Genomic DNA, 20,294 nt, shown 5'->3' with positions numbered 1-20,294 from the left:
ATCCCAAACCCGCAAAAAATTTCAAAACTAATCCCAAACCCTAATGGGTCGGGTATTACCCGTCCCATTTATGTCGGGTTGCGGGTTTTCCCATCAGGTTCGGGTTTCATTGTCATCCCTAATAATTAGAATATTTAAAACCAATTTTCCTTAATTTAACTAATATAAATTAGAAATTTCAACCCTGTTGTATTAATCCAGGGGGACTAATGTCTAACACAACCTAGTGTTTTAACTAAGATAAACCCGAAAGTATGACACAATTAAGCGGAAATCATTACTTTTATTATAACTATGTTTCAGGATAGAACATGAACACTGTTACGCTTAATATTATCCAGTTTCTAAGAAAAAATAATGAGTTATGTTTGTTATAAAATTTATAAACTGTTTGAAAATATTTTGGTTTCCTTCTCTAATGATATTTTTATGCTATTCTCAAATAATAAGTTTTATTTAAAGTGACTAATTTTTCTTTTTTTCTTTGAAGACAAGCAAGAAATGAAATGATAAATGGATATTTGACAAGTTATAGCCTAAAGAAATTTTGTCACGTCTTAATACTTTACAAGTTAAAAAGACATATCTCATCAAGATTTTTGATGGTTGGTATTAGAGTTGCAATTGCAAAGGATCCCATTACGGGGTTAACTAGGTTCTGACTCTTGCAAATATTCAATTCTTCTATTTTGTGGTACTAATATGAGAGAGAGAGAGAGAGAGAGAGAGAGAGAGAGAGAGATATGTAAATGTGAAAAGCATACTAAACAACTCCATTCCCTTTATTTACTAGAAAATATAAGCAATTAAAAAGAGAAGATGAGGTGTAGTAGTTAGGTTATTTGGTTACATCACCATTTTTCATGTCATTCTTTTCATCCCCAACACATTGTGTGTAAATATAGAGTATATCCTTCCCATTTTGCATATCCCTAAACCATTTTTCAACTACTAATTTAAAAAAATATCATCAAGACCAAATAATAGTTATACGACTCGTATAGTTACTAGTCAACGTCACTTGACACCACTTGACACTTATACGACTCATATCATAATGTTCAGTGGAGCTCGGTAGAAAATGGAAAAAATGTGTACGTTTGAATTTAATTGAATATAGTACTCCAACAACTTGATAAATACCCATGACACTCACTCTATGTTAATTTTTATTTGTTTCAATTGAAATATAAACTTAGATGGGTATATTCATCTTCTAAATAGTACAAGTTTTGCAGGTCAATGCCAGTAAATAAATAGTTATTTTATCAGTTAAAACTTGCATCTGGTATCAATGGAGCAGTTGATCCAATATATGAGATTGTGAGGGCCCAAGCAAAAATCTAACATTTACCTGAAGAGTTTATGCCTATCTTTTCACGTGATGGAAGGCACACATACCTGAAGTACCTGTCGAGTCACGAGCTTGAATATGTATAACGAGTGCTTGTCGTCTTGTTCACAACAAATATATCAAAAAACATAAGGAAATATAATGGCTCAACTTACACTTAACAAAGCTTCAAAAGTTTCTGTTAACTACTTTCTGATGTATAAGTTTTCCGCTAAACAGTTGTTAACTGCTTCATTAGCCTTTTGAGGTTCGCTTCTTTCTTCTCCCTAAAAATAAAAGGTATAAATTATAATTTATAATAGCTCAATCATTAATAATTTAAGTGTTCACACAATCATAAAATAAAATTATGTACCTCTCAACATATTCTTTTTACAATTCTTTTGCTTGAACAAGCTTTGTGAATAGGTTGCGATAAACATCAAGGTCCCGATCAACACTCATTTTGTTTATGTTTAATGTTGCACTAAGCTGTAATACCAATAACAAGTTATAAACATGGTTTCTCAGATAATAATCGATAAAAATGTGTATTACCTTCTCCAATTGGTGGGGTCGGTTGCATTTGCCAATTCCAAAAGGCGAAACAAACCAACAGCAAAGAACCGACTGTAACTAAAACTTCCATCACCCCCGGCTCTCTCTGAAACGTCCTTCAAAATATCCTCCTGTTTTTTATGAAAATTCGACCTAGACTAGAGTTTTGAGCGCGGGCCCATGTTTCCAGTTTGTGTGCATCAGCTATGCATTTTGCTCAGTCTTAATGTACAAAATCATTCAAATATGAAAGCCCTTTAGTGATGGACCTGTATTGTTGCGGATCCTCATTTAGTGCCTTAATGTATGCTTGAAATATGGCCTCTCGATCATCTTCACTCGGGAATCCGTCCATAAGTTGATCATAAACGGTAACGAATCCCAAAGCGAATACTTCATCGTAACGGTGTGTCTTTTTGTGTTTCATTAAATGTTACTGCTTGGTATTGGCCGTTTGTAAGCATTCAGAAATTTCAACTTCGTCTCTGAAACTGGTGGCATATCTGAAGGGAAACAAACCTAAATATCAGTCATTTGAACCCTAAACAAAAAGAAAATGACCAAAATTTTCATTTTACGGGTCAAAATCAACATGCTCAGTTGACCAACTTTTTCCAAAAATGTCCATGCTAAATCATGGCGCATCTATGGCTTTTAATCATTAAGTTGATGGGAATTTTAGCCAACCAGTTTATGCCGCCTACCATATTATCGCCAAATCGACACCCTTTTTTCTAACAGTTTATATTCTTTTAAAAGCATCAGATGCTGCTGTGTTTTTTAAAAATGTTGGACGCCGGGATTTCATTGTTGACTCGCTCAGATTTTTAAAAATGTACAAAATGGAGCGTTCGACGGGAAAAGCATAGCTTCCGACATTTTCCAAAAACCCAGTGAGTCGAGTATGAAATCACACCTTCTGACATTTGTAAAAAATCACAGCGGCCATCAATTTTAAAAACAAACATAAACTGATGTATAAAAGCACATCGGGTCGACGATAACACACCTTCAGTCTGCCTGAATCCCGTCGGCTAAAATTTAAATTTGCTTTTTCCTAAAAAAGTGTGGATTGGACGATAATAGGAGACGTGGCATAATCTGGTTGGTTAAACCTCCTGTAGAGTTAATGGTAAACGTTAATGATTTAGCATGGACATTTTGGTCATTTTCACCTAAAGAAACCTAGGCCTGTAAACGAACCGAACGTTAGGTGAACTGTTCGGCGAGAAGTTTGTGTATTTAATAAAACAAACATGAACAAAAAATTTGTGCTCGTTTAATTAAACGAACGAACATGTCACATGTTCTGTTCGCTCATTTACGTTCATAAACGTTCGTTTATGTATTAATAGAAACTAATTAAGTATTATATATGGATGAGTCATCTACTTAAAGGTTTTTATATTTGTTAACTTGTGTTCATTTAAATTTAAATGTTTTCAATTATGTTTGTTTGTGTTCATTTACATTTGTTCATTCGTGTTCGTTTGTCTTTGTTTAGTTTAGATTTTAAACAAACAAACACAAATGTTCATTTTTTAAATAAAGAACATCAACAAAATAAATATTTGTTCGATTAAGTGTTTGTGAACACGTTCATTTCCTTAGAACATAAACTCTTGTTTTCCTTAAGAAAGCTACAAAGCCTAGATATTAGAAATAATTAGGCTACTACTAATGATAATAATTGTTTCGGTAAAAAATTAGCAAACAAATGAAGTGCGAAACGCGTTCTATTAAAACCTAACCTAACTTAGACACTCTAGTTTTAAATTTATAAATCTAGACTCTCCTAATGCTAGACCACTAGACATGCAAGTGTACCTATTGACTGTAGTAAAGCCTAATGAAGTCCGGATATCGAACCCAAAGGACACTAGCGACACCTAAACTAGACTCTGACTAATAACTTAAATAAATTGTCATAATTGATTTTTTTGTGTTTTTTATTACTAACTATAAACTAATAAAATGCTTAAACAAAAACTGACACGAATAAATAAGGGTGGAACTCAAATAGGGGAAACAACTACCTAGGTAAGGAATCCTACTAGTCAACTCGTAAACTCTCAGAATTTGATTTATGATTGGTACCGTATTCTAAAAATAAGAAATTTAAGGAATAACTGAAGTATGCTAGATCACCTCCCGGTCTGACCAACAATACCTAAGAACCCTAAATATCATGTAAACTCAACAGTTTAATGGTTCGGATCACCTCCCGGTCTCACCTTACCTAAATATGCTAAGGTACCCAAAGATTAAATCACCTCTCGGTCTCTCTTATCACATTACACCCTGAGGCGTGAAGAGGTAATTTATTGAATTCGGTTATAATTCGGATTTGTAAGAATCTAAAGGAATCTATGGTAACTCACTCTAGTGCAATCACTACCCAAACCCGCAAAGACCAAAACAGACGACACTCAATTACCTCTCGGTCTCACAAGTGGCTGAATAAAAAGTATCTCTTAACTCTAAATTACCGTTCCTATGGAATACGTTAACAGTATACCATAAACTAGTTACAAACACACAGTAAGCAACCTAATATGCATCCATACATGAAAGACGTTCACAAAGACACATATGGAACAAAAATTGATTATAAATTAATACCAAATAAGCAAATGCATCACAACCAAATAAAATAAAAACTTTACCAAAACATGAACCAATCAATAATAATCCAACACCAAAATAAAATGAGTCTAAAAAGTTTTCATCCAAATCCAGGCAGTCTAATAGTTTAGCCAATCATAATTACGAATGAAACAAAGATAAAATATATATTGCAGTTCATCGTAAAAAGAAATAAATATGATTGAGCTACTAGCCTGTGAGCTTATTAATTGAGCCGTGTGCCTGGTAGCTTAAATTAATTCTCCTGCTTGCTAGCCTGCTTCTTTGTTTTTTAGCCGTGAACTTTTTGTTTGAGCAGCTTGTCTTGTTGCTTCTTTAAAATCAATTCTTTGAATTGATAATAACCACAGCCGCCAACAACCTTGGGGCGGCCCCCCCCCCCAATTACGTCACAATCTTCCAATCTAATAATTGCCTTTATTTATACACTATTGCTCTTTCTTCTTTTGCTGACATACGAGAACCAACTAATTCCAACCTTGTTTCTTCTCTGGGTCATAACAACTGGCCCAAAGCCTAGTCAATATTTTCTTTCAAGCCCGTAACATACTTTGGACACTTAACCTACATAATTTAATTTGAAACCCAATAACTCTTGGCTCCTGTGACACAAAACCTACACAACAAATAACTTCTTTTAAATTCTTTATAATTTATTATTATTAGTTTGTGTCACAACTAATTTGATGTGAGTCGATTTACATTGTTAAATAGAATGCATGTATATTAATATAATGTGTTTGAATATTTACTCAGTCTCAAGTTTAGTTAAAATACTTTAAGCTCTTTTATTCATGAAATTATTAAAAACTAAATATGAGTCAATTGAGAGCCATAATAAATAAAAATAACCCTAAAGTTACTCAAAAGTGTGAGAAATACTTATATTATTTATATATAATTTAGCCCATATCAAATATCCCCACAGTTAAACCTTTTTCGTCCCTGAAAAAGTATTTTGCAATGGAATCATAATTTGAAACTGATCTTTAAAACATATAGGTTATCTTTTAAGCACAGATAAACGCAAAAACCGCGATTGCCGATTTTGTAATCCACTTAAACCCAGCCACTAGTCTATCAAGCCCCCAATTTTATTTAGCGTTTTAAGTTCAAAAACCACGGCTACACCTACCCCATCTTAGACAAAGAGAGCTAGAAAAACTAGAGTCAAAACAGAATGGTTTGACAAATCACCATAAGCCAAGGACTCGTTGATGGTACTAAGTAGATGCACTCGGTGAAATATGGTGGATGAATGGTCTTGTGGAGGTCGTACGAGCTATTCCTAAATATTATTGGACTTTGTCCTATAAATTTCTCATTTGATATTTATTGACTAAGAACCTTCGAGCCCCAATAGTGTATCCTCAGAGTCACTATCCCCTTGGTAACACGTAAACTCTAAGTCCCGTCTAGTATGTGCACATTAGCCTCTTTTTCTATTTTTGAGAATGCTTCTTTGGCAATTTTCATTACATAACTTTCTCTTTCTTTTGATTTTCGGACCAATTTTTGGAATACTCATAACTTTCATAACATACTTTTTTTTTCTTTTATTTTTCAATCTTTTTTTTTCTTTTTTTTTTTCATTTTTTTTTATCACCCTAAAGTATGTAACTATTTCTAAGCTCGTAAAAAGATGGACATGTGGTGGTGTGCTGCTTTGAGTGCATCTAAGTCTTGCCATCTCAAAGTTTTTAGATTATGGTAATCCTCCCTAAGCATCGAAATTCGTTTCACCATTTTCCAAATTATTAGATATATGAAATATGCTAAAGAGGACTATCAAAGCTAGTTGGCTTACCGACACATCCCAAGCTTAGTGCGTTATCTTTTATTTAATCTCATATATAATAGTAGTTTTAAAAACCAATCTCAAATTTTTCTATCATTTTCCATTATTTTGCAAAAAATTTCGGTAAGTATTCGGGACAAATTTTTTCAACTTTTTTTTATTATTATTTTTAAACTTTTTTTTTTATTATTTTTTAAATTTTGAATTTTTTTTTTAAATATAAAAACGTCAGTTTCCCATCCCCACACTTAAATGTCACATTGTCCTCAATGAGACAGGAAAAAGACAAAAATTAAAGCACATTCAAATATAAGTAAAGTGGAACAGACTCCCCTGGTTAATATGACAAATTGCCTCGCGAGTCATGTCCTGTGCCCTCCAATTCGAACGAAAGCCTCATACTCCAATGCTCTCTACCAAGCTGTCACTTATTGACGAAAGCAGCAATCAATCAGCAAATAATCTCCCCACACTTGAATCAAACCATGTATCATCAATCATCCAATAACATCCACAGCAACCTGAAAGCAAACTAAGAAACATCCAATACAAGAAAATAAGAAAAACCCAAAACAAAAATAAAAGTAAAACATAAACATTCTATCGGGTTGCCTCCCGGGAACGCTAAGTTTACAGAAGAGTCTTCAGCCAGACTCGCTCCCGAAATCTCAATCAAGAGGCTTTTCTTTTATCCAACCCCGGCCTAACCCGTTTAGTTTCACCCGTCCAACATTTTTAATCAAATAACACATAGTGAAACTAAAAAGCATTTTAAAACATTCAAACGGGTCGGACCACCAATACTTAAACTTACCCGGACCAAACCTAATACGTGAAATATAATGAGGAAAATGGTTATAATTGCATTTTAGTGTTCTCCTATAACTCTTAATGTACCATTTTTGAACCCTCAAAAAGTGCTGATCCGAGCATTTTCGCTCCCTCTTCTGTGGCTTTGTCGATTTCGGTGGCGATCCACTATCTAGTTCCTCCACAAACTTGCTAATCTTCATAGGATGTAACGACTCAACTAACTCTAATGACTCCACATCCTCTGTTACAACTTCCTCTTCTTTTTCTTCTTCTGGTGACAATTTAATCTAGATTGTTGGCTTCCCCATGATTAGTTTTTCTAAATAGATAAGATCGCCAACATGGTCAAATTCTTCATGTTCTTCATATACTGGTAAGCCCACTAACTCATCACCAAACTCATCCTCCCAATATGGTACATGCTCCTTCTCTTCGTCATCTTCCATCTGGTTAAGTGGCTCCTCAACGACATCTTCACTCGAATTCATGTAATCAGGTAGCTCCAACTCCATCTCTTTTATCACTCCCTCATCATCATTATTCCAGAAGTCATCATCTGTTTCATAGAAGGCTTCCTGCTCCTTGTAAGAAAAACTCTCATTTTGAATTCTAGCACTTATCTCTTCTAACCTAGCTTCGAGTTCCTCTATCTTACGGAGTCTTTCTCTTTCGATCAACTTATCAATCCTGGCTTCCAATTCCTTAATCTTTTGGAATCTTTCACGTTCCTCTTGTTCGGCTCTTTCCAACATCTTCTATATAAAATACTCCTAAACTGACTCAATCTATTAAACATATTAACTAGACTCGAAAAAATAAAACACAAACTAAATTATCCTAAACACAACTAGCCGCGCTAAATTTAAGACACTCACAACTAAAAAAAACAAAAAGACCAATTAATCAATTAAGTTCAATCAAAACTAGTTTCGCTATCGCCTAAGTATCCTCGGCAACGGCGCCAAAAACTTGATGTGCGAAACACGGTCTATTAAAACCTAACCTAACTTATCTAGTTTTAAATTTATAAATCTAGACTCTCCTAATGCTAGACAACTAGACATGCAAGTGTACCTATCGACTGTAGTAAAGCCTAATGAAGTCCGGATATCGAACCCAAAGGACACTAGCGACACCTAAACTAGACTCTGACTAATAACTTAAATAAATTGACATAATTGATTTTTTTGTGTTTTTTTATTACTAACTATAAACTAAAAAAATGCTTAAACAAAAACTGACACGAATAAATAAGGGTGGAACTCAAATAGGGGAAACAACTACCTAGGTAAGGAATCCTACTAGTCAACTTGTAAACTCTCAGAATTGGATTTATGATTGGTACCATATTCTAAAAATATGAAATTTAAGGAATAACTGAAGTATGCTAGATCACCTCCCGGTCTGACCAACAATACCTAAGAACCCTAAATATCATGTAAACTCAACAGTTTAATGGTTCGGATCACCTCCCGGTCTCACCTTACCTAAATATGCTAAGGTACCCAAAGATTAAATCACCTCTCGGTCTCTCTAATCACAATACACCCTGAGGCGTGAAAAGGTATTTTTATTGAATTTGGTTATAATTCGGATTTGTAAGAATCTAAAGGAATCTAGGGTAACTCACTCTCGTGCAATCACTACCCAAACCTGCAAAGACCAAAACAGATGACACTCAATTACCTCCCGGTCTCTCAAGTGACTGAATAAAAAGTATCTCTAAACTCTCAATTACCGTTCCTATGGAATACGTTAACAGTATACCATAAACTAGTTACAAACACACAGTAAGCAACCTAATATGCATCCATACATGAAAGACGTTCACAAAGACACATATGGAACAAAAATTGATTATAAATTAATACCAAATACGCAAATGCATCACAACCAAATAAAATAAAAACTTTACTAAAACATGAACCAATCAATAATAATCCAACACCAAAAATAAAACGAGTCTAAAAAATTTTCATCCAAATCCAGGCAGTCTAATAGTTTAGCCAATCATAATTACGAATGAAACAAAGATAAAATATATATTGCAGTTCATCGTAAAAAGAAATAAATATGATTGAGCTACTAGTCTGTGAGCTTAAATTAATTGAGCTGTGTGTCTGGTAACTTAAATTAATTCTCCTGCTTGCTAGCCTGCTTCTTTTTTTTTGAGCCGTGAACTTTTTGTTTGAGCAGCTTGTCTTGTTGCTTCTTTAAAATTAATTCTTTGAATCGATTATAACCACAGCCGCCAACAACCTAGGGGTGCCCCCCCCCAATTACGTCACAATATTCCAATCTAATAATTGCCTTTATTTATACACTATTGCTCTTTCTTCTTTTGCTGACATACGAGAACCAACTAATTCCAACCTTGTTTCTTCTCTGGGTCATAACAACTGGCCCAAAGCCTAATCAATATTTTCTTTCAAGCCCGTAACATACTTTGGAAACTTAACCTACATAATTTAATTTGAAACCCAATAACTCTTGGCTCCTATGACACAAAACCTACACAACAAATAACTTCTTTTTAAATTCTTTATAATTTATTATTATTAGTTTGTGTCACAACTAATTTGATGTGAGTTGATTTACGTTGTTAAATAGAATGCATGTATTATAATGTGTTTGAATATTTACTCAGTCTCAAGTTTAGTTAAAATACTTTAACTCATTTTTTCATGAAATCATTAAAAACTAAATATGAGTCAATTGAGAGTCATAATAAATAAAAATAACCCTAAAGTTACTCAAAAGTGTAAGAAATACTTATATTATTTATATATAATTTAGCCCATATCAACTAACTTTTGATCAGATTAGTGCGTGAGGTGGGCTGCTTAATGGTCAAATGATTGAACACAATGATGTGATTACGAGGGAAAAAACCCTTGATTATGATAATATTGTCTCAGTCAAAAATTAACAACGTAATCTTTGGTCGAATTGCTTCGGTCAAAGATTAACAACGTAATCTTTTTTCGAATTGGTACGTGATTATAATAATCTCCGGCACAAAAAACCCCGGACGGTGAAAACTATCACCGTCACTTTTATTAATAATAAAATGGTGGTTACAAGTGGTGGAGCTGATAAGTGATCGTAAACTATGTGTTACAGTATATGCTAGTAGCTAGGTAAGTGAAGGTGTGTGTTCTAATGATATTATCAGCTCGTTTATATACGAGAAAATTACAAATGTTATCCCAAATAATCCGGAAACCCTAGACTATTTATTCCATATTCCGTTGCTTGCCCACGTTCCAATTGACGAATTCCAAGCATTAGCCGTTGTAAGTCCACGTTCAAATTAGCATATTTAGCACGTGATCTTATCTGCAAAACAAATATAAGTAATATAGGACAATTGAATTAGTCATATATCATCCTCGGAATATTAGCGTTGACAGGATAGCTCAAAATCCCTGAATCGTAGCTCATTCTGAGGATAAAAAATCTACACCCAACAATTGCCCCCAATTTTTGCAGATTGCGTGTGACAGCTGTAAAAATTTCAAATTTTAAAAAGTAAAAATATCTTCTGTTAACTGAAAGGACATGCACGCGGATTGAGGAGACCCTAAAAACCGTCCTTTTAGGTTATAATCAACTCATTTCCCAATCTCAAAATAATAATAATCTCTCAATCGGTTCACCATCAGGTTAGTTCTTCTTTCTTTTCTTCTTAATTTCTTGAAATTTTTCTTCCGATTCGAACGATAATGTGGAAGAGAACCCCTTGAGCGCCCAATCCTTTCTCCTTCATAACCTCGGAAGATTTCGTTGACCAAGCTCACATTCCCGCCACCGATGAAGACCAGTGTCTTTTCAGAGATCTAGATATTATATTTCTGAAAGACTCAGGCTTACTACCTGCTGAAGCAATTATTAGGCCGTATGACCCCAAAGTAAAGGCTGACTTTTCTTCCAAATCCTTGGTTTGCTTCTTTTATTATCCCTTTTCGATCGGCCTTTCATATCCGTTTTCTTCGCTTATCAAAGAGTTCTTTGATGTCACCGGGTTCTCTTACTCCCAAGTCATGCCAATGGTGTGGAGAGTCTTGGCTATTGTAGATTGATTGAATAAAACCCATAGGTAGTCGATAGGCATACCTGAGATAGCCGCGACCTATAACCTCTGTACCCACGGATATTTCCTCTACTGTCTTCAATCCAAATCAAGCCGTCTTTATATGATTCCCAAGGTGTCCGGTAGTGACCCTGATTGGAAGAAAAGATTCTTTTTCGTGCGCCGCGACTCTATTCCCGACAGAATGAGCTTGCCTATTAAATGGGTTCACAAGGGTAGGAAATTCTTAGGATAAGATTTCTTTTTGCAAATAATTTGTGTTAATACGGTTTCTTTTTTGGCAGTTGTGTTTGAAGATTTGATAAAGTATAGGAAGGATACGAATAGAAGGCTTAAAGCGTTGTTTAAAGTTCCGCTGGAGGATAGAGAGTTCTGGGTAGAAGAAGAAACAGGGGAAACAAGTGTGACCACTACGAAGTCTGTTGAGAGTATGTCTTCTGGTAAGTTTTTCCAGGTTTTTTTTATGAAATTCTTAGGATTTCACTTTCTTGGGAATAACTTGATAAATTGTTGTATAGGGATACCAAAGCCAAAGTCTTCTTTCAGCTTAGTCGACCTGGATGACCTTATCGAGGATAGGACCGTGGTTAAACAAGAACACTCCAAGATCCTCTCCCCGGTAGTGAGAGTTCCGACGACTCGCTAGAAAAGCGCTTCACAGAAGAAGAGGAAAGCCACTACTTCAGCTGAGACCGAGCCTTTTGCCGATATGAGCACTACTGATGCTGTGTTGAAGCTACAAGCTCTTGCCAACTTTCTTGGAACAGTAAGTATTTTTGTTTATCCTGAAAATAGTAAACTGCGGAAAAACTTATGTTAATTTGGGGATAACAGAAAGCTGAAGGTTACCGTCAGAGATCCCAAGATGCTGAATCGGCTCAGAGAGAGGCTGAGTCAAGTTTGCCGATCTTCTACATACTGTTGACATAAAGGATAAGTTACTCAAAAAGAAGGATAAAGAGATTGTGGATCTCAGAGCTTCATTTGAGTTGGAGAAGACTGAATTCCTTGAAGAAGCCAAGAAGTGTGCAACCACCAATATCCTGGAGTTGATGCTCAAGATGTTGGAGGAAGTGCAAGCGAAGGGCTACACGATGGACTCCTGGAACTCCACTACTTGGAAGAAGAAGCTGAAAATGCTAAGGGTGGAGAAGTTTGAAGAAGATGATGTGGCAGGTACTTCTGAAGTGATCAAGGATGCTGGTGCTAGTGAAAAGGTGAAGGAAACCAAGGCTGGTGATGTGACGGAGTCGGAAAAGAAGGAGGGTGATCATGGTGAAGGTGAAAAGGCTTGAACCGGGTGTTCCAGTTGTGTTAATGTGTTCGTGATGGTTGTCAAAACAATTTTTATTTTGGTTGTGTAAGGATAATACAATATGCTAAGGATAATGATTTGGGTGGAGGGATCCTGGTTCAGTACGAAGCCCAAATCGTCTTTTATTTCCTGCTTTTAGAACAATATGATGGTTCGGGTGGATGGGCTCCGTTTTGAGTGAAACCCGAATAATCTTTTCCTGCATGATAATATTAGTATAACGTTTTATGACTTATATTGGTATCCTTTCCCTTTTTCTGTTTAGAGAAAAATTTAAGTTTGTTAGAAATGAAAAATTTCTTAGTAACAGCTTAAGTTTTATTCAACAAACCAATACCAAGTCATAAACTTTATCTTGTAAATAAAATGAAAGATGGAATATTCACAAATAGGAAATCATACCGGAATCGCATATCAATTAACCTGGATAATGTATAGACCATCTTATTTTTCCAATAAGACCATTGTTTAGGATGCTCCTCTAATCCTGGGGATATAGTGATGAGATTGCAATATCAACATTATCCTGAAAATTATTTCATAAATTCTGGCGACAAGGCCTCAACAATCTGGCGACAAAGCCTAAATAAACTGGTGAAAAGGCCCTTAGAAGAGGTGAAAACCCCTTAACCTTAGGAATAAACTGGCGACAAGGCCCTTAAGAAGAGGTGAAAACCCCTTAAACCTTAGGAATAAACTGGCGACAAGGCCCTTAAGAAGAGGTGAAAACCCCTTAAACCTTAGGAAATGGTACGTCTACCATAAACTTTGAGATTCAAACCAATAGCTGAGGATAACGAGGTAACAAGTCACTATATTTCATGTGCTGGCCCCGTCTCTCAAACTACGGCCGAATAAACGTGCGCTACAGGCAATCTTAAGAAGAAGTGAAAACCCCTTAAACCTTAGAAACAAACTGGTGACAAGGCCCTTAAGAAGAGGTGAAAACCCCTTAAACCATAGGAAATGGTACGTCTACCATAAACTTTGAGATTCAAACCAATAGCTGAAGATAACGAGGTAACAAGTCACTATATTTCATGTGTTGGCCCCGTCTCTCAAACTACGGCCGAATAAACGAGCGATACAGGCGATCTTAAGAAGAGTTGAAAACCCCTTAAACCTTAGAAGGCATTAATTAATACCTTAACTGGCGACAAAGGCCGAAGAAACTGGCGACAAGGCCCAAGAAGACAGGCGACAAGGCCCACATATACTGGCGACAGGCCCAAATATACTTCATCCCATGTGGGGATACCACATGTCTTCAGGCTACAAAACAGTTAACTCTAAGTGAGGGGTGGGTGTTAGCCTTGCTAACACCCCTCCGATGCTTAAGTCAGTACCATGATAAAGGAATAATAATATTGAAAAAATGAATAAAAATGTAAATTCGAATACATACCTTAGTTGTTTAACATTATTGTTACATTCCTCAGGATAGAAATTATCTTTGGGATAGAAGTCTTACATAAAATATTTTTTGAGGTGGATAGCGTTCCAATCCCTTGGCAATGAGTCACCATCCAAAGTAGACAATCTATATGCCCCCTTTCCTGCTTCTGACTCAATCAAGTAAGGACCTTCCCATTTTGGTGCGAGCTTTCCATCTGCAGGATTTGTAGTATTCTGAAAGGCTTTTCAGAGAACCAAATCCCCTTATTGGAATCTACGAACCCTGATATTCTTGTTGTAGGACTTTGCTATCTTTTGCTGATAAGAGGCCATTCTGATCTTTGCTAAATTCCTGAGTTCTTCTGTTGCATCTAGATCTTCAAGTAGACTTTGAGTGTTATTTTCGGGATTTTGATGACTGACTCTAGCTGTAGGGATAACCATTTCTGTCGGGATAACTGCTTCAGCTCCAAATACCAATGAGAAAGGAGTCTGACCAGTAGTATTCTTTGAAGTGGTCCTATCTGCCCAAAGAATAAAAGGTAGTTCTTCGGCCCACTTTCCTTTCTTAGACCCCAACTTTTTCTTCAGATTATTGATGATGATTTTGTTGCTTGATTCGGCCTGTCCATTAGCCTGAGGATGGACAGGTGTTGAAGTGATCATTTTGATTCCCCAACTGGCACAGAAGTTGGTGGTTCTCTTGCTGATGAACTGCGAGCCATTATCACACACTATCTCTGCCGGGATTCCAAATCTTATCAGAATATTGCGCTTGATGAATGAGATAACTTCTTTCTCTCTGACTTGATCAAAATACTCAGCTCAAACCACTTCGAGAAATAATTTGTCATTGCCAGTATAAAGACTTTTCCTCCCGGAGCTCTTGGTAGCTTTCCCACAATATCCATACCCCACTTCATGAAAGACCAAGGGGATACAATAGGATACAATGGTTCTGCTGGTTGGTGCAGAATGTTGCTATGTCTTTGGCATGCATCACATTTCTGAGAATAATTTATAGCATCTCTCTTCATCGTTGGCCAGAAATATCATGTTCTCAGGATTTTGGAGAATAGTGCTCTGCCCCCCAGTGTGATTCCCACAGTCTCCTTCATGGATATCCTGAATTACTTCTTGAGCTTCTGCCTTCTCCAAGCACTTAAGATATGGTCCTGCAAGAGATTTTCTGTATAATATATCATTCATTATAGTATATGGGATTACCTTCTTGAGAAAATATCTTGGGTTTTCATTCTCGGGGATAACTCCATCCTTAATATATCTCCTGATCGGGATAATCCAAGAATTTTCATTATCTTCAGAGTTCTTGACTCTCATATTTTCATTGTCTTTAGATATTTCATTGACACCTTGCTCTTCTATTGCTGGGCTTAGGATATGTATGATGGGAATCTTGACACCTTCCGGTATTTTGAAAGATGAAGCTAAGTATGCTAGGGCATCTGCTTCAACATTCTCTTCTCTAGGTACCTGTGAAATATCAAACATTTTGAAACATTTTGCTAGTTTTTTTACTAGCTCTAAGTATTTCATTAGTTTTTCTCCTTTAACAGTATACGAACCATTAAAACAATTAGTTAATAATAGTGAATCAACATGTACTTGAATAAACCTGATTTTGATGTCGATTGCTAGTTGTAATCCAGCTATCAAAGCTTCATATTCTGCCTCATTATTTGTGGCTTGAAATCCGCAGGATATAGATTGAGGTATAATGTCCCCCAGTGGCGATTTCAGCAGGATCCCGAGACCAGTTCCTCTAACATTTGAAGCATCATCAGTGTATAAAGTCCACTTGTCTTTGGTTTCTTCAAGTTGTTGGACTTCCAAGTATGCTTCTTCTTTAAGTTCACTGGTGAAATCAGCCACAAAGTCTGCTAATGTCTGGGATTTGACGGCAGTCCTAGGTTCATATGCTATATCATATGCACTCAGCTTCACAGCCCATTTTTCCATCCTACCTGACATTTCTGGTTTTCTCAAAACAGACTTAATAGGGTAATTAGTTTTAACAATAATAGGATGAGTTTCAAAATAATGTCTAAGTTTAGTAGATGCCATAATAAGTGCTAAAATTAATTTCTCAAGATAAGAATACCTGGTTTCAGCATCCAATAAACTCTTACTTACATAATAGATGGGATGCTGTTGACCTTCGAGATCCTTAGCTAAAACTGCACTCACAGCATTATTTGATACAAATAGATATAGAGATAGAGGTTCACCTTCTTTGGGTTTTACCAGTAGAGGAGCAGAGGAGAGATAAGCTTTTAAGGACATTAAAGCTTCCTCATGCTTACTGGTCCACACGAACCTTTTGTTTTTCCTCAAGATATCATAAAATTTTTTGCACTTTTCTGAGGATTTGGATATGAATCTGCCGAGTGCCGCTATCTTGCCAGTTAGCCTTTGAACATCTTTGACTGATGCTGGGGATTTCAGATTCAGGATAGCTTGTATCTGCTCTGGACTAGCCTCTATTCCCCTTTTGGTGACCAAATATACCAAGAATTTGTCAGCTTTCACTTCGAAATGGCACTTTGCAGGATTCAACTTCATGTTATATTTTTCGAAGATATCAAATGCAGTCTTGAGATCCTGGAGGTGATCCTCAGCTTTCTTGGACTTCACCACCATATCATCAATATAGACCTCCATCGTGTCCCTCAGTTGCTCTTTGAACATCATGTTAACTAACCTTTGATAGGTTGCACCTGCATTTCTAAGTCCAAAGGGCATAGTAATATAACAATAAATACCTGTAGGAGTCATGAAGGCTGTGTCTTCTTGATCTGAGGGCTCCATTTGGATTTGCTGAAATCCTGAGGAAGCATCCATGAATGTCAGCATCTCGTGGCCGGCTGTAGCATCTACCATTGAATCGATGTGTGGAAGAGGGAATGGATCTTTAGGACAAGCCTTATTCAAGTCTGTGAAATCTAAATAAACTCTCCATTTTCCATTCTTTTTCTGCATAACTGCTACATTTGCTAACCATCGGTGATATTGAACTTCCCTAATCATATATGCCTTCAAAAGTCTTTCAACTTCTTCTTGGATAATTGTGTTTCTCTCAGGTGCAAACTTTCTTCTCTTTTGATGGATTGGCCTGAAAGAATTATCAATTCCAAGTTTATGTGTTATGATATCTTTGGAAATACCTGTCATATCTTCATGTTTCCATGCAAATGTTGATAGTCTCGACTTGAGGAAATCAAGCAATTTTGACTCAATATCCTCAGGAATGCTCGTTCCCATCAGCACTTTGACTTCAGGATCCTCGGGATAAGGAAGTACTTCTTTAATTTCTTGTTCCCTGGCTTCCATTACATCTCGTGCTGGCTTCTGTAATTACTACGCCAGCTGGGGTTTGGCAGTACATTTCATAGAAGAGGTGTAGCAATTCTTTGCATCTTGTTGATCACTGATGATTTTGATAACTCCCCACAGACTTGGGAGTTTCACACATTGGTGATAGGTGGAGGGGACTGCTTTCATGTCGTGTATCCAGGGCCTGCCTAATATAATATTGCAACAAGACAAACAGTCAATAACACAAAATTTTTGTATTTTATTTACCCCTTCGACTTATACAGGGAGTTTTATTTCCTCAATAGTGCTCTTAGTTTCTCCGCTGAATCCAACAAATACTGAGGAACTGGGAACGATCTCATCCTCATGAATATTCATCTTTCTCAGCACATCTAATTGAATAATGTTGACAGAGCTTCCACCATCTACGAGGATCCTGCGCACATAATGGTTAGCCATATATAATGTTGTTACCAAACTATCATGGTGAGGATCCTGAATGTCGACTCTATCGCTTTCATCGAAGTTCATTGTCTTTGCTTGAGTGACATTGGATGTCTTTGTTGGTCTGTCAGCCACTTCTAACTTCCTTTGATCAGCATTTCTTTTTGCAGCAGAATAAGAGGTTCCACAGATCTTAGATCCTCCCGATATGAACATGATTGATCTTGCGTCTGTTGGTGGAGGAGTCGCCTTTTTAGGTTATTTTCAGGATTTTGTTCCTCTCCCTTCTTCCGGCCAAGTAGTTCTTTCAAGTGGCCTTTGCTGAGAAGATAGCTAATCTCTCTTCTGAGTGCAATGCAATCATCAGTCAAGTGCCCAAAGTCTTCGTGGAAGGCACACCACTTTGATTTGTCTCTGTAGGCTCCTTGTTTTTCCCTCTTCTTTGGCCACCTGGCTTTCTCACCTAAATCCTGCATGGCACACATTAATCCACCAATATCAACAGAAAAACAATATTCAGAAATTTTAGGATATTCTTCATCATACTCATCATCTACTGCATTGATCCTAGGGTTATCAGGCTTGTAGTAAGGCTTTGACCGATATGATTTTCCAGGGGATTCGGATTTCCTGTTCGTCTGGTCATACTTCGGGATACCGGTCTTATAGTTTTTCTTATCATCTTCTAGCCTTATAAACCTCAGAGCTCTGCTTCTTGCTTCATCTAATGACCTGCATGGAGTCATAACAAGATCAACATAGAAAGATGAGCATTTTTCTAACCCCAGCTTAAGAGCTTCCACTGCTGAAGCCGGGTTCAGATCTGGAATTTCCAACGACTCCTTGCTAAACCTGGTAAAAAAATCTCTCAAGGATTCCCCGGGATTCTAGGTAATCCTGTAAAGATCACCTGTCATTTTCTCAAATGTTCTACTGCAAGAAAACTGGTTATTAAACAAGTTAATTACATGAGAAAAGGAAGTGATAGTATTAGGAGGAATACTCAGTAGCCATTTCATGGCTGCTCCGGTCAAGGTAGACCCAAATCCTTTGCAAAGACATGCTTCTTTGATTTCCATAGGGATTGGGTTGATCTCCATACGCTCTCTATACTGTGCGACGTGTTCCTCAGGATCCGTTTAACTGTCGTACAATTTCATATTTGGGGTTTGAAATCGTTTTGGGATCTGTACGTCACCAATTGATGGCACAAATCGGGATATTCTGTGACTATCAGTGGGAACTTCAGCTATAGGACGGGTAATAACAGGAACATTTGATATCATGTCCTTAAGCTTCTGTAATTCTTGGGCTAAACTTGAACTTATGCCTACATCCGGCAAAAATCCTTGATTAGCATTAAAAGGAATTATATTGAAAGTGTTACCCTGATTGATATTCTGAGGAACGGTTTGGGTGTTGTAGCTGGTATTCCCGAACATAGTATTTCCTGGAGTGACAAATGGAGTGGCCAAAGTGTTAGCCTGAATCGGGATGAAGTCTCCCTGGTGCACCTCTCAGGACCCTGTAAACTGCTGAGTCTGAGCAAATGGCTGTTAAGGGTTGAAGGGTCCTGATGGAGGCACTCCTGAGAATCCTGCCTGTTGCGGAAATCCTGAGGATACCACCTGCTGATAAGGACATGAGGATCCTCCCTGCTGTGACAATCCTGAAGGTCCGGACTGCTGGAACAGTCCTGTGACTCCTCCTTGCTGCGATAATCCTGAGGATAACGCCTGCTGATAAGGACCTGAGGATCCTCCCTGTTGCGACAATCCTGAGGATCCTGCATGTTGGAACGGCCCATCAAAGGATGCATGCAAGTATCCTTGGGATCCGGATGAGTGCAGTCCTGCAGACCCAGAGTGCTGGAAGAGTGAGGATCCGGGGTTGTACGCCGTGATTGACTCTGGACGCACCAATCCTGAGGATCCTGGAGGAGTGAAATCCAGAGATCTCGGGATTAATGGTGTGAATTCCTCTGACGGCTTCTTGGCTTTTCTGATATCTTCCAGTTCATTTACCAGCATCTGGTTGGTCTTATTCTGGCAATCCATCTGTTCCTGTAATCTCTTATATATAGACAATAGTTCATTATTAGATACCATAACGGGATCTTGGGGAGATGGCCTTGATCCCGAGAACACGGGAGTAGCAGGTTTCTTCTGAGTGGTGTCCGGTTTCTTCGGGATACCACCAGCAGGAGGAGGAGGCATAGAAGGCCTCACAGAGGAATCCGAAGCCGCGACAGAAGAAGAAACAATTTTCGGTTGGGTAGACATGTTGTGGATATTGAGAGTAGGGTTTAGTTTGAGAGTTGATAATGATCAAAGCACCGATTGCCCCACGGTGGGCGCCAAATTGTTTCCGTCAAAAATTAGCAAACTAACTTTTGATCAAATTAGTGCGTGAGGTGGGGTGCTTAATGGTAAAATGATTGAACACAATGATGTGATTACAAGGGAAAAAACCCTTGATTATGATAATATTGTCTCGGTCAAAAATTAACAACGTAATCTTTGATCGAATTGCTTCGGTCAAAGATTAACAACGTAATCTTTGA

At 37.1% G+C, this 20,294-nt stretch overlaps 1 pseudogene; it reads right to left on the bottom strand.

Moving 5' to 3' along the window:
• Window positions 1-1,539: 1,539 nt before the first annotated feature.
• Window positions 1,540-2,392, bottom strand: LOC143592002 (protein THYLAKOID FORMATION 1, chloroplastic pseudogene; annotated as a pseudogene).
• Between the last annotated feature and the right edge of the window lie 17,902 nt (window positions 2,393-20,294).

The sequence above is a fragment of the Bidens hawaiensis genome, unplaced genomic scaffold, assembly GCF_021521415.1.
Source record: "Bidens hawaiensis isolate Kalapana, Puna unplaced genomic scaffold, B.hawaiensis_p1.1 tig00000190_1, whole genome shotgun sequence".
NCBI classification, from domain to species: Eukaryota; Viridiplantae; Streptophyta; class Magnoliopsida; order Asterales; family Asteraceae; genus Bidens; species Bidens hawaiensis.
The sequence above is the reverse complement of the archived record's forward strand: the minus strand, read 5'-3'. Positions and strand labels throughout refer to the sequence as shown.